The 11,408-nt window shown below is 38.6% G+C and overlaps 1 protein-coding gene across 1 annotated transcript in view; it reads left to right on the top strand.

Annotated features, from left to right (window-relative positions):
- Positions 1–2,526: 2,526 nt before the first annotated feature.
- The window catches only part of cspg5a (chondroitin sulfate proteoglycan 5a), a 44,307-nt gene continuing 35,425 nt past the window's right edge, over positions 2,527–11,408 (top strand). Inside the window, exons 1-3 of the mRNA XM_089117916.1 lie at positions 2,527–3,172; positions 5,394–5,463; positions 5,815–5,975. The gene's annotated coding sequence lies outside the window, so the exon portion shown is untranslated. The remainder of the gene's footprint in view (positions 3,173–5,393; positions 5,464–5,814; positions 5,976–11,408) is intronic.

The following is an 11,408-nucleotide window of genomic DNA, read 5'->3' as shown; positions in this document are numbered from 1 at the left end:
GCCCTGCCTCGCTCTACCTCTCTCACTTTACTACCTCTCTTCTCTCCCTCCCTCTTTCTGTTTTGGCTGTTCTCTCTCTTTTTTTTCTTTGTGTGTGCCCATGTGACTGCTGCATTACTGCTGTGTGGAGGCTGTCGTCCTCCTCCTCCTCAGGTGAACCAAGCCCTCACTTCAATATGGCCCGCTACACTACACAAACACACACACACACACACCAATACATACATTTCCTCTTCCAAAAATTTCCAGGCTGTTTATCACAGGAAAATGGGGCGAAACCCTGCTCCCCCGATCCCCATATATATCTTTTATTGCTTTTTATTTTATGGTAATGTATTTTTAAGAAAATAAAGTTTGTGTAGACTCAGTTATCGCTGTTCTTGGAAGTTTGTAGCTTTCTCTTTACATTTTTACCCGGCATATTAATACTGAGACCTGAACACTGTCTAAATAAAGTGGGTTTTTGTTTTTGTAAGGCTGCTTTGTTTCAGTTCTAGCGATTTTGGTTATGATGAATAGGTTTTTGGGAGTTTGAATGTATGAATCTCACGAAAACAGGCTTTTGACCCTCAAATCAGTGAAGAAAATGTTGCATTTCTAAAGTATTTTTAGGGCTTTTTATATTTGTTGCGTTCTGATGTGTTCATGGCTTTATTCCTATTAATTTTAAAAATAGCTGTAATACAGCCATTAAATGCATTAATTGAAATGTACTATTTTCAAGCAGATTTTCAATCCTCATGATTGGTTCAGCAGTGGGTTTATACAATTGCTCATCATTTGCTTTAAATGCACTTTGGCAAATCCTGCTCTGAGGGAAAAAACATGCAGGAATTATAACGACCTCATGTCATGTAATCTCTAACCCGTATAGTCCGGCATGTGGAGGGCTGTAACGTGTTAGATTGCCTGATAAGATGGCTGTGTGATTTTGTTTTTTTATAAATCATTTTTTTATAAATTGATACTTTAAAATAACTATCCACTTAAGGCTGTGCATTAGTTGCTTTGTCCCCAAAGTAAAGGGAAGTTCACAATGACTAAATTTAGTGTAACCTTTTGTAAAACTGTAGAAATGGCAACATGAGATTGCATAATGGTTATATTTAAAAAATTTGTCAAGTATAATTCATTAGATTATATTGTAGCCTGTTTGGAGTTACATAACTTGGCACAATAATATAAGAAGTATGGTCATACATGCTTCTTTCTTATATGATTCTGTTTGGGCTTGCATAATCTTGATTGTTCCGACAGTTTCAAAGGTTTTAATAAATTATGCTTGATCTGAAAAGTCATTTTAAAACAAATCTTCATTGGAAACAATTATTTTAACATGTATAGAGAATTTGTAATTTCTTAGTTTAGCCATTTTGAATGAGATTTTGAACGTCGCCAAGTGGAACATTTATTTCTTTTATTTACGTTTGGTGTAATGATACCAGATGAGGCCCAGGTCATAAAATTGTGCTTGGGGTGTACTTAAACGCCCCTATTTGAGAGCCATTACGCTTTGGTAAAATTAAGCATAGTGCACAGATTACTCTAGTTTTTACTTTCACTTCTTTCATACTGCGTGAATAAGAATTAATGGTGTGTTTTTTTTTTAAAAGAATGTAAGCTTATTTTAATCTAAATAATCTGAGGTGTTTTGGTTTAAATTGGCCATTTCTTTGTAATAATTGAATCAGAAATTTGCATTAAGGGATAGTTCACTTTGAAATTAATTTTTGATATGTTTTAGCTTACCTCAAGGGCATCCACGATGTAGGCGTCTAATTAAACATGATTTAATGACTCGTGAATGTAAGTACATACTGATGGCTTAAGACACAAAACGAGCGGTTTTTTTTGTGAGAAAACGAACAGTATCTATATACTTTTTACCCTTTTGTTAACAGCTGTCAAACTAATCTGAATCAGATGTCCAACTGAACCGAACTGAACCGTCTCCAGACGTTACGCCGGAAGTGATTTCTCACGCGTCTACGTCACGCATTGTTTACACAGAGATTTCGGATGTTTTACATTTCACTAAACATATTTCGATATACGGGACGATTTCGATATATTTAAATATGTTTAATAAAACTTCCGAACTCTCCGTGTAAACAATGTGTGATGTAGACGCGCGAGAGATCACTTCCGGCGTAACGCCTGGAGGCGGTTCAGTTCCTTTCAGTTGGACATCTGATTCAGATCATTTCGACGGCTGTTAACAAGAGGTAAAAACTATAAATACGGTTCGTTTTCTCACACAAACCGCTCGTTTCGTGTCTTAGGCCATCAGTGTGTACTTGCGTTCACGAGTCATTAAATCGTGTTTAATTTTGACTTCTCTGTGCATGCTCTTTGAGCTGGACCCCCTAAAACTGCATTATATTGATAGACAACAACGGTTTGACCAAAAAATTTAAAAATTGAAAATGCTGTGGAAACAAAAGACAACTACATCTTGGATGCCCTTGAGGTAAGCTAAAACATATCAAAAATTAATTTCAAAGTGAACTATCCCTTTAATGAAGTAAATCAGGTCAAATATCATGATGGCTTTAAACTGTATAATATATGTAACCCCCCCAGCAGCATTCTGGATAACATCAATCTCATCTTGGTCAACCACTCTTTCCAATGTTTCTAAATTAACGCTTATTTTCTTGAGCTGCAGTAGCCCTGTCATCACAGATGAAACAATGAGGTCACTCCACAGCCGCTCAAGCGAACTTGTCACTTCATTTCTCTCTCATCATCTCCTTATTTTCGACCAATTTCGTTTCCCCAGTTTCCTGGCACGTTTCCGCTTCTTCTATGACTCCATTTTCCGCCCTTGTTCTTTTCTTTCTCCGCCTCTGTCCCTCACCTCTTCTTGCTTGTGTGTTCTTCCATCAGTCTTCATCCTTCACCTCCGTAACCATGGTGGCAGATCCAGAGATGTGTGAATAAAAAAAGAGTGTGCCCTGCTCAATGCCACAGGCGGTGTCGCTGCTCGGAAGGAACGAGGACAGCTTTGCAAAGCCCATTTTCGGCTAGTCATGTTTGTTCAAATAATGCTATGATTTGTTCCTGGAAGTTTATTAGGGTTGATTCCCAGGAAACATGAATGCTGTATACCTTGAATGCATCAAACCCGCCTGGTTTACAGTTACAGCTAGTACAGAAGGCTAAATGTACGGTACGTTCTTCAATGTCTTCTGAATTTCAAAGTGATTGCTTTGCGTTACTCCCTGTGGAACTGCAAAAACCCCAATTGTAAAGACTTTGAATTAAAACAACAAACATTGACAGCCTGTGTGTGATGTACAGATGGCTCAATCTCTTGGGCTGCCAGAAACAGTTGGCGCCTGTGCGTTCTCAATCCAATATAAAGGATACTTCCCTTGTATTCCAAGCACCATCGTTTCAGTTCGATACGTGCTTGATGGAGGCATTTAAGCATTTCATGTTTGTGCACCCGCACTATCTCTGAGGACGTTTCCATGGTAACAGGTCTCATGGTTCTGCATGAAGAGTAGCTGAAGAGGAGGGGCTGTTTTGTGCTTTAAAGATTGAATGTTAAAGCAAGGGCTCCGGCAAAGCTAACGGCGGAGACGCCATTACCGGGAGAATTACTGTCTGAGACGGTAGCCGCCCTCTCTAGACACACAGAGCTGCGACTATTTATTACGCAAAATTAATTACCCCATTATCAGCATTCCTTGTGTTGAGTTCCATGTGCATGACCTTAAATATGGGGTCATCGAGTTCATCACTCGAGTTCATCTGAGAGACTTGAGCGTGTCTATTCGCTGAATCAAAGCAGCAAGCGTAAACCTTTTAGCCTTTCAGATTGAAAGGAGCAAATGTGGGACTGTGCCACCAGGCTGCCAACAACCTCTTAATTAGGGACCTTCTGTGTTTGCACCATGGGCATTTGGCATTCTGCTAAATCTGTGGAACTTTTTGCATGTTCTGGGATTGTAGATTCTATATGGGTGTGCACATGACTACGTTTTCTAGATTTGTTTACTTTTATTTTCAAGGGGTCAATTGTAATGCCTTATTCTTTGCAGATTTGAACCAGAAACCTTACTGTTAGCAGCCATAGGCTGTAACTATTACACTCCGCCAACCATTATTGAATAGCAGTTTAATAGAGCACTTAGGGAACCAATTATTGCTTGCATGAAAGTGGGCTAATTAGTTGTTTTATTCGTCTTAAACATCAGATTCTACAGACTCTCTAAGGAGCATTCGTGGGAATACTTTATTCTGCTCAACAAAGTTGACGATCATTGGAAAATGTTGGAGGTTTAGGTAAATTTGTTAAAGTAACCAATTTGGTAATGTTGGTTGAATGGCAAGTCATATCTGGCCATGTGGTGTAGTCCCATTTAACCATGTTAGCAGCCTTTTTAAGACATGCATGTGAAGCCCCTACTCCATTGGCAAAAAAAATTAAAAACGGCTCTTGTCTCCTTCCCTGCTTATACCGCAGCGTTGCCTGCTTCATTACGTTTTTGTTTTTTTTTCTGACTAAGTTTGGCAGCACAGGCTTTGTTTGCGCAAAAGGTGTAAAAGGTACCTCATGAAACTGATTTCTGACTGGTTGAGTAAGCTACAACAAAATAGAGTGAGCTTTGGTGATAACTAAGCAAATATTTATTTACTATAATAGAAATTTCTCTCTAGAAATAAGAAACTGACCACCAACCGCAACTTTCAGACGTCTTCTTGATTAACTGTCACAGAACGAAACGCACAAGATTTTGGGACCTTATAGGCAACGAAACATCAATGCTGCTTTCAAAAATTGATCAGATGAAGGTCTCTCAGGAGATTTGGACATGCCTTGATGCCCTCCTACCTTGGAATACATCCTCCAGTCCAAAGGTGGCATTTTTCAGCTTTAGGACGTAGCCTTAGATACCCCTGATATAGTATGCAAAGTAAGAACTTCATTAGCTAACTTTGCTGAGTGGTTAATGACTAGTACCACCTTTTTTTTTTTTGCTATAGTAAAGTCTCATTCACAAAACAAGTGATTTCTGTGCCTCATTTCCTTCCTTCGGTTGCTTGAATCGCATGGCCAGATGAAGCAATACAGTTACAATACAGAACCCTTAGTTTTGCTTAAAATTCCAATGGTTTAAAACACCAGACATTGATAAGCTTGTGATGGTCTGTTTTTGTTTATGACTCATTGTACTGTAGTTTAGTTTTCCAACTCAACTCCTTAGTCATGCTCTGTGAACACATCAAGCTCCTCCCAGAAAAACAAATTTCTTTCATTTTTGATGGGTTGTAGCGAGAACATGACACCCTCTCAGCTAAAGAAGATTGTGGGGCTGTGTAATGTTTTCCTGGAGAGGTTCCTTTGCCCTGAAGTTCTGTGCTTTGACGTATTATTAGCACAGGTGTGACAGCCTGCAGAAAAGATGGATCCAATGCCAAGCTTCCAGCAGGAGGTTGAACACATGTGTAAAGGTAAGTGTGATGTCTTTGGTTTTAATTCCCCATTGCCTCATTTGTCTTGAACTACCCTGTTGCTATCAGTTGCATTGGTGTAAATCTGTTTTTTGGTTATTTCTCAAGATCAGGAAAACAAAGTGATAGACTGACTATATTCCACACATCTGGAGAACTAAAGGTCAACCTAACCGTATTCCTTAATAAAGTACACTGTGTGCTTATCCAGATATCACACTGTTCTCTGACGGCATTTCCATAAATTTCGTAAGGACCATGACCTGGGAACCAGCTGTTGGCATGTCTGGAGGCCACTAAACCAGTAGTCTTTTAATAGTTGCTCACGTGGGTTTCTTGTGGATGTGACAGGTTGTTGATTGGTGAGCTCCGGTGCGGGTGTTGGAGGAACTCATTAAAAATGGAAGCTGTGAAAGTAGGCCAGCGGTTCACTGGTGTGGAGGCAAGGTGTAAAGCAGTTCCCAGTTCTCCATCACCTATCCCATGTCTTGGTCCATTCTCTGCATGAAGAGGTTAGTGTCTCCATTTTCCCAATTACAGCTAATCTAGTAAAACTACATCTCATACAAACAACTCGCCCTGTTGAGAGTGAGAAATAAAGCCTACTTGATTGAGTGCTTTGAGAGGACAGGAGAATAGTCACTGCATTATTTATCACTGCTCTAAGTTATCCAAATATTGAAGCCAGTTTTTTTCTGTTTTTGAAGCTGAGGAATTAAGTTTAATTCAGGGTCTGCCAAAGGTCAAAATCGAGGACGAGGGCTACTTACCATTTCTGTTTCATTAACGTTTTTTTTTTTCTTGGTTCAATACAGCATGTTTGAAATGCTGGTCACTGTGATTTTTGCCAAGTAAGATATGTTCCTGGATCAACATATTTGTTTTAATATTCAGATGTGTCCCAACCCTATCCCTACGCCCAAACCTCACCTTACCTATAACTTCTCCCTAAAATCTGAGGGAAATAACACTGATGTAGAAGCACCTAACCCTGGCTGGAAGCCTGAACTTGACAAACTATAAACTTGTTCCTCAAATCTGATTGAAATGTTATTCCAGAATCAACAAAGATCAACTTGGTGAAATCACATTCACCATGAACTTTGACTTCGACAGAATTGCAAAAGTACAGACTTAACATCCATAAGACTAGTATACATGAGACTAGTGTGACATAGTTGTGTTCAGTAGAACATGGAGTCAGCAATGTTGGATTTATAATTAAACTGATGAAAAATGTATAGCATGAAAGCAATGTAACTCTTGTGGGTGTACATCAATGTAAAGTAACGTTAAGGGCCTATTTCCCCCGAAATACACTTTTGAATTTAAAAACGTGAGAAACATGACATTGGAATAGAAAAAAAATGTGAGGTACTGAGGGGCGTTTTAACTTGAGTGTAGAACGCTGTGTCATGTGCAAGGTATCGAAAAGATTCAAGATGCAATCACAGCATTTCAAAAGACATCTGTTTAGGGTGTATTTACTATAGAAAAAAATGGGAAATCAATGCATTGTAATAAAAAAAAATAAACAAACATTATTTGCAAATGGTTCCTAGGAATTGTTCTACTTTCCATGGAATTGCCAGCAGACCAGAGAGAACGTGTGTGTTGATTTCTTTGCAAGAAATATTCCAGCAGATTCTGCATGATTAAGACACAGTAGATTAAAAAAAGTACACTTGATGCCTTGTCCCTGATGGAGGACTAATGGATTTGCCTCAGTAAAAAGAAATATGAATAAGCCAGAGTTTAAGACTTAAGCGCTTTTCTGTGGACTTGTCATCTTATTCATCTGTCTAGTGCCAACAATGTGAACACTGGGAAACTTGCTTAAAGCTCTAAACTGCCATTTTGATTTACATTTGTGACCTGGTGGATTAAGGAAGTGCTGTTAGCAAGGTTTTGTTATTGATTTATACTTCCAAATTAGGAAAGAAAGCTGGTCACTTTTGCCATAGCAGATAAGTGAACTTATTTGACCATCCTCAGTGTCTGACTATTATAACCTGCATATAGCAAGGCTGAATGCCCTTTAGCCAAACAAAGAGTGACAAACATGCCATTGTGCTATGATTGTCTCATTACCTTCATTCCCTTTGTTTCCAATGATCTGAACCCTTCATTAGAAGCTTTAGTGCATTACATAACAATGGACTTCTTTGTTTTCTCAATCATTCTGTGACTTAGTTAGAGTTAATATAGGCATCTGTTTGGTTGCGTGGGCCATTGCTGGCAATCAGACTACACCGCGCAGGACGAAAAGATCTGTTTAATTTGTTTCGTGGTATTTGTATATGGAAAACTTACTGTGTATTTTTTGGTTCAATGTACATATGGCTTGTGCTGTTGGCATTTTGCAGCAATTACACCTCGTTTTGCTCTTCCCGTATTCCTCCTCGACATTTTGCCAGAACGCAGCACTGCTTAACAGTAGCGCTGTTGAAATTGGGACTGCAATATTCCAACAGTCCAATATTGAGATTCCACTTTCCAATGTTCTGACAAAATGTCTATTCAGTAAATAATCTGTGTACCATGTGCCACGATTAGCTTGCAGTGTGTACCGCGTTCTATTCCTACTCAAGTGTCTTATTTGTTCTATAGTCTGCGGTAGGAGCGTCATAACCCTCTCTTTCTCTCGCTGTCTCTCTCATATTTGATGTCCATTACAGTTGTCACCTCTTTGTATCTTTGGTTTGATGCCATAGCCAAGGCATTCTTGGCCTGCCTGTATCAGTCCGTTTTCATTGCCATTGAGTCTGACATCTGGATCTGACAGGTTTCTGATTGGTGGTTATGATTAATATAAACCATATGTTGTCCTTACTGATCTGTTATCTTTTGTTCTCTTCAAGCGAGTCTAATAGAATTAGACTGCCGAAAAATTCCCAATTTATTCCCAATTCCCAATCAATAGCATCTTTTGCTAATAAAATATGCTGTTTTCACTTAGTCTAAATAGAATCTAGTTGCTATATTAATATAGGTTCAAATTGTCTAACTCTATGTACAAAGTATATATTCTTTTTAATGTCATTTATATGTAATTTATTTATTTAAAACATTTACATATAAATATACAAAAGATTGCAGTCAATTCGGGTTTTTTTAAGAAATTCATACTGTTTTTAATGAGGTTAAGTCACAGTAAAGACATTTATAATGTTGCAAAAGATTTCTGCTTCAAATAAATTATGTTCCTTTGAAATTCATTAAAGAATCCTAAAGACAGTTATGTTATATTGCAATAGTACTTCACAATATTACTGTTTTACTGTATTTTTGATCAAATTAATGTAGCGTTAATGAGCACAAGAGACTTTACTTTCAAAAACATTCAAAAAAATCTTATTGACCCGCAAATAATGCTCCTTGGAAATTTTATGTTCATATTGTTTCCATTTTTCTGCTCAGCATATTGGCACATAAGTGGAACGAGCGATCATTGATCATCATGCTAGTCCACAGTGCCGTGATTCATGCTCGTCAATAAATACATGGAGCCAGCGATCATGTTCCTGTAATCTGTTAATATGGCATTAATGTGTCACAAGTCAACATGCGTGTGTATGAGATAAAAAAAAAAACACTGTCCGCTGTATAGCAATGGAGGCCAGCTGAGCTGAGAGGGAGCACAGACGGGGGGATGGGCCACTGCTAATGGTGGGGAGGGGGGCTGCACAAACAGTTTAGTTCTGCTCTGGTTGGCAGCACATAAGCCTGTATGATCCAAGCTCCAGCCTGTCCAGAGCCAGGAATAGCAGCAGTGCGTTAATGGCACTTGAATAAAGGCAAATGAAAGTGCTGAAGTAGGTGTAGGAGAAACAGGAGGAGGGTCTTAGCTTTGGCCTCATGCAAGAACTGGATTATAATATATCTTGCATATATACTGCGTCTTAGTAGAGTATGGGTTAAATGTAAATGTAAATCTGAGAGAAAGACGTAAGGAGAGAGTTTTTACCTGGCAATCAAAAAAGACTCCTGAACAAAGAAGTAGTTTGTTTTCATACCTCATACATGCATCTCATATTTCTGATTCTTAATACTGGAGTTAATATGAATTAATTGGAAAAAAAAAATCTAAACCAAATCGTCATTGCCACCATGCCGATGTGCTGAGGGTGGTTGCCAGAATATTGCTATGCCGTTGCTAAGGAGTTCTGAATGGTTGCCAGGACATTGTCGGGTTGTTATTAGATTGTAGCTTGGGAAAACCCAGACAACTTCGGGGAAATTTAGATTTGCTCTGAAAGTTAGCTCATTTAAGCCCATTTTCAGTCCATCGAAATCGAGGCACCAATCAGAAACGCTTGGGCAAAACATTTTTGATCGCCCCCTTGTGGCTGGCTGCAGTATTAGGTAATACACCTGCCCTTTCCATGTAATTGTATGCGACATGAGTCAATCTAAAAAATCCAATTACACTTCAAATACATTTTTCCGAAAGATGGTTTCTGCCATTTTGGATAGTTTTTATCGCGCTGATGTATATTTAAATGTTCGTTTTTCACAAACAAAAATGGGTTTTAGTTATTTTATTCCATAAAAACGAGGTGATAGACAGTTGTGCTTGCAATTGAGTCTGTTGGAGTATGGCCGGGACCTTGATACCGCAGCTCCACCTCATGATCACGATCACTACTGCACAGACTCAAGCTCCAAATGACGTAATCGCCGCAAGATGCTAACAGCAATTTCTGAGACATTTTGGGTTCATTTTAGAAGAAAGTGAAGACACGCCGTCCATCTTTTTTACAGTCTATGGGCAATATCCATTAGTTCATGGAGCTGACCAAAGCAGGTTTTTTTTTCATAGGCCTTGTCCCGACAATAGCTTGTTTTCACGTGACGTCACGCCACTGCGTTGCCATGGCGCGAAAAGCAGATGGAGGACAGGAAGTGATTTTCTACATTAGGAAGCACTAAAAACACACTCAAAATATGTTTTGCGTCGTTTATGGTTGCTCAAATCGATCAAACCACGAGGAGTTTTTATCGTGTGCCCAAAGTTGTTGTTCATAAAGGGGGAAAATACAAGAAATTGACAGAAAAACACTGGGGAAAAATGCCTTGCAAACCTACGTACGCCGTCGGGAGGACCCGAATGGGAAAATGCCTGTGTGTGTGTGTGCAGTGATCACTTCGTCAAATGTGAGTTAATACATTATTTATGTGGCTTATAATTACATTATTCAGGTGTTTAAATACACTTATGTGGCTGTTCGTGTAACGTACCAGTTGTAAGTATGTCTGTAAGACGAGTTAGTTGCTGATATTTACAGCCTCGATGGCTGGCAAATCTCTCAATTCAGTTGAAAATCGGTCCTCTTCATAACGTAAGGATCACGTCCAACATATGTTTCGATTATCTTTTTATATATTTCTCTTGTAATTGCATCTAAAGTAGTACGGTACGGATTTTCCTCCATCTCGTCCATTGCGCTCTTCACTCCTTGCCCTCCATCTGCATTCCGCGCGTCAACACAATCACGTGACTGCAAACCACCTATAGGAAGCTTGGATCAAGAGGTGAAAGATTTATCAAGATGATTTTTGGATCCCTCAGTTCTTGAGACATAATTGTACTTGAGGGCAATTGTTTTTTTTTGTTATTTTGGGGATTAAATATGTTCCATTTGAATTAAACCAACGGAGCTATGGCTATCAAAACAACACTATCATGTTGAAGAGATGAGAGGATTATGATGGATCTTTAACCTAAATATTTTTTTCTTGGCTGCCCATAGTGTTATTGTGACATTATTTTTGTAGGTAATCTATAGATGTTTGGGCTTTACACACTAGGAATTAATACAACTTAAATCATCTCTTATTGTTGACAAAATCTGTTTCTGAAATATCTACTGAAACAACAATGTGTGAAAGCTCCTGTGACTGCACATGTACACAGTGCGAAAATATTTAATGCATGCATTTAT

This window comes from Pimephales promelas, chromosome 12 (assembly GCF_988280905.1).
Source record: "Pimephales promelas chromosome 12, fPimPro1.hap1.1, whole genome shotgun sequence".
NCBI lineage: Eukaryota > Metazoa > Chordata > Actinopteri > Cypriniformes > Leuciscidae > Pimephales > Pimephales promelas.
The sequence above is the reverse complement of the archived record's forward strand: the minus strand, read 5'-3'. Positions and strand labels throughout refer to the sequence as shown.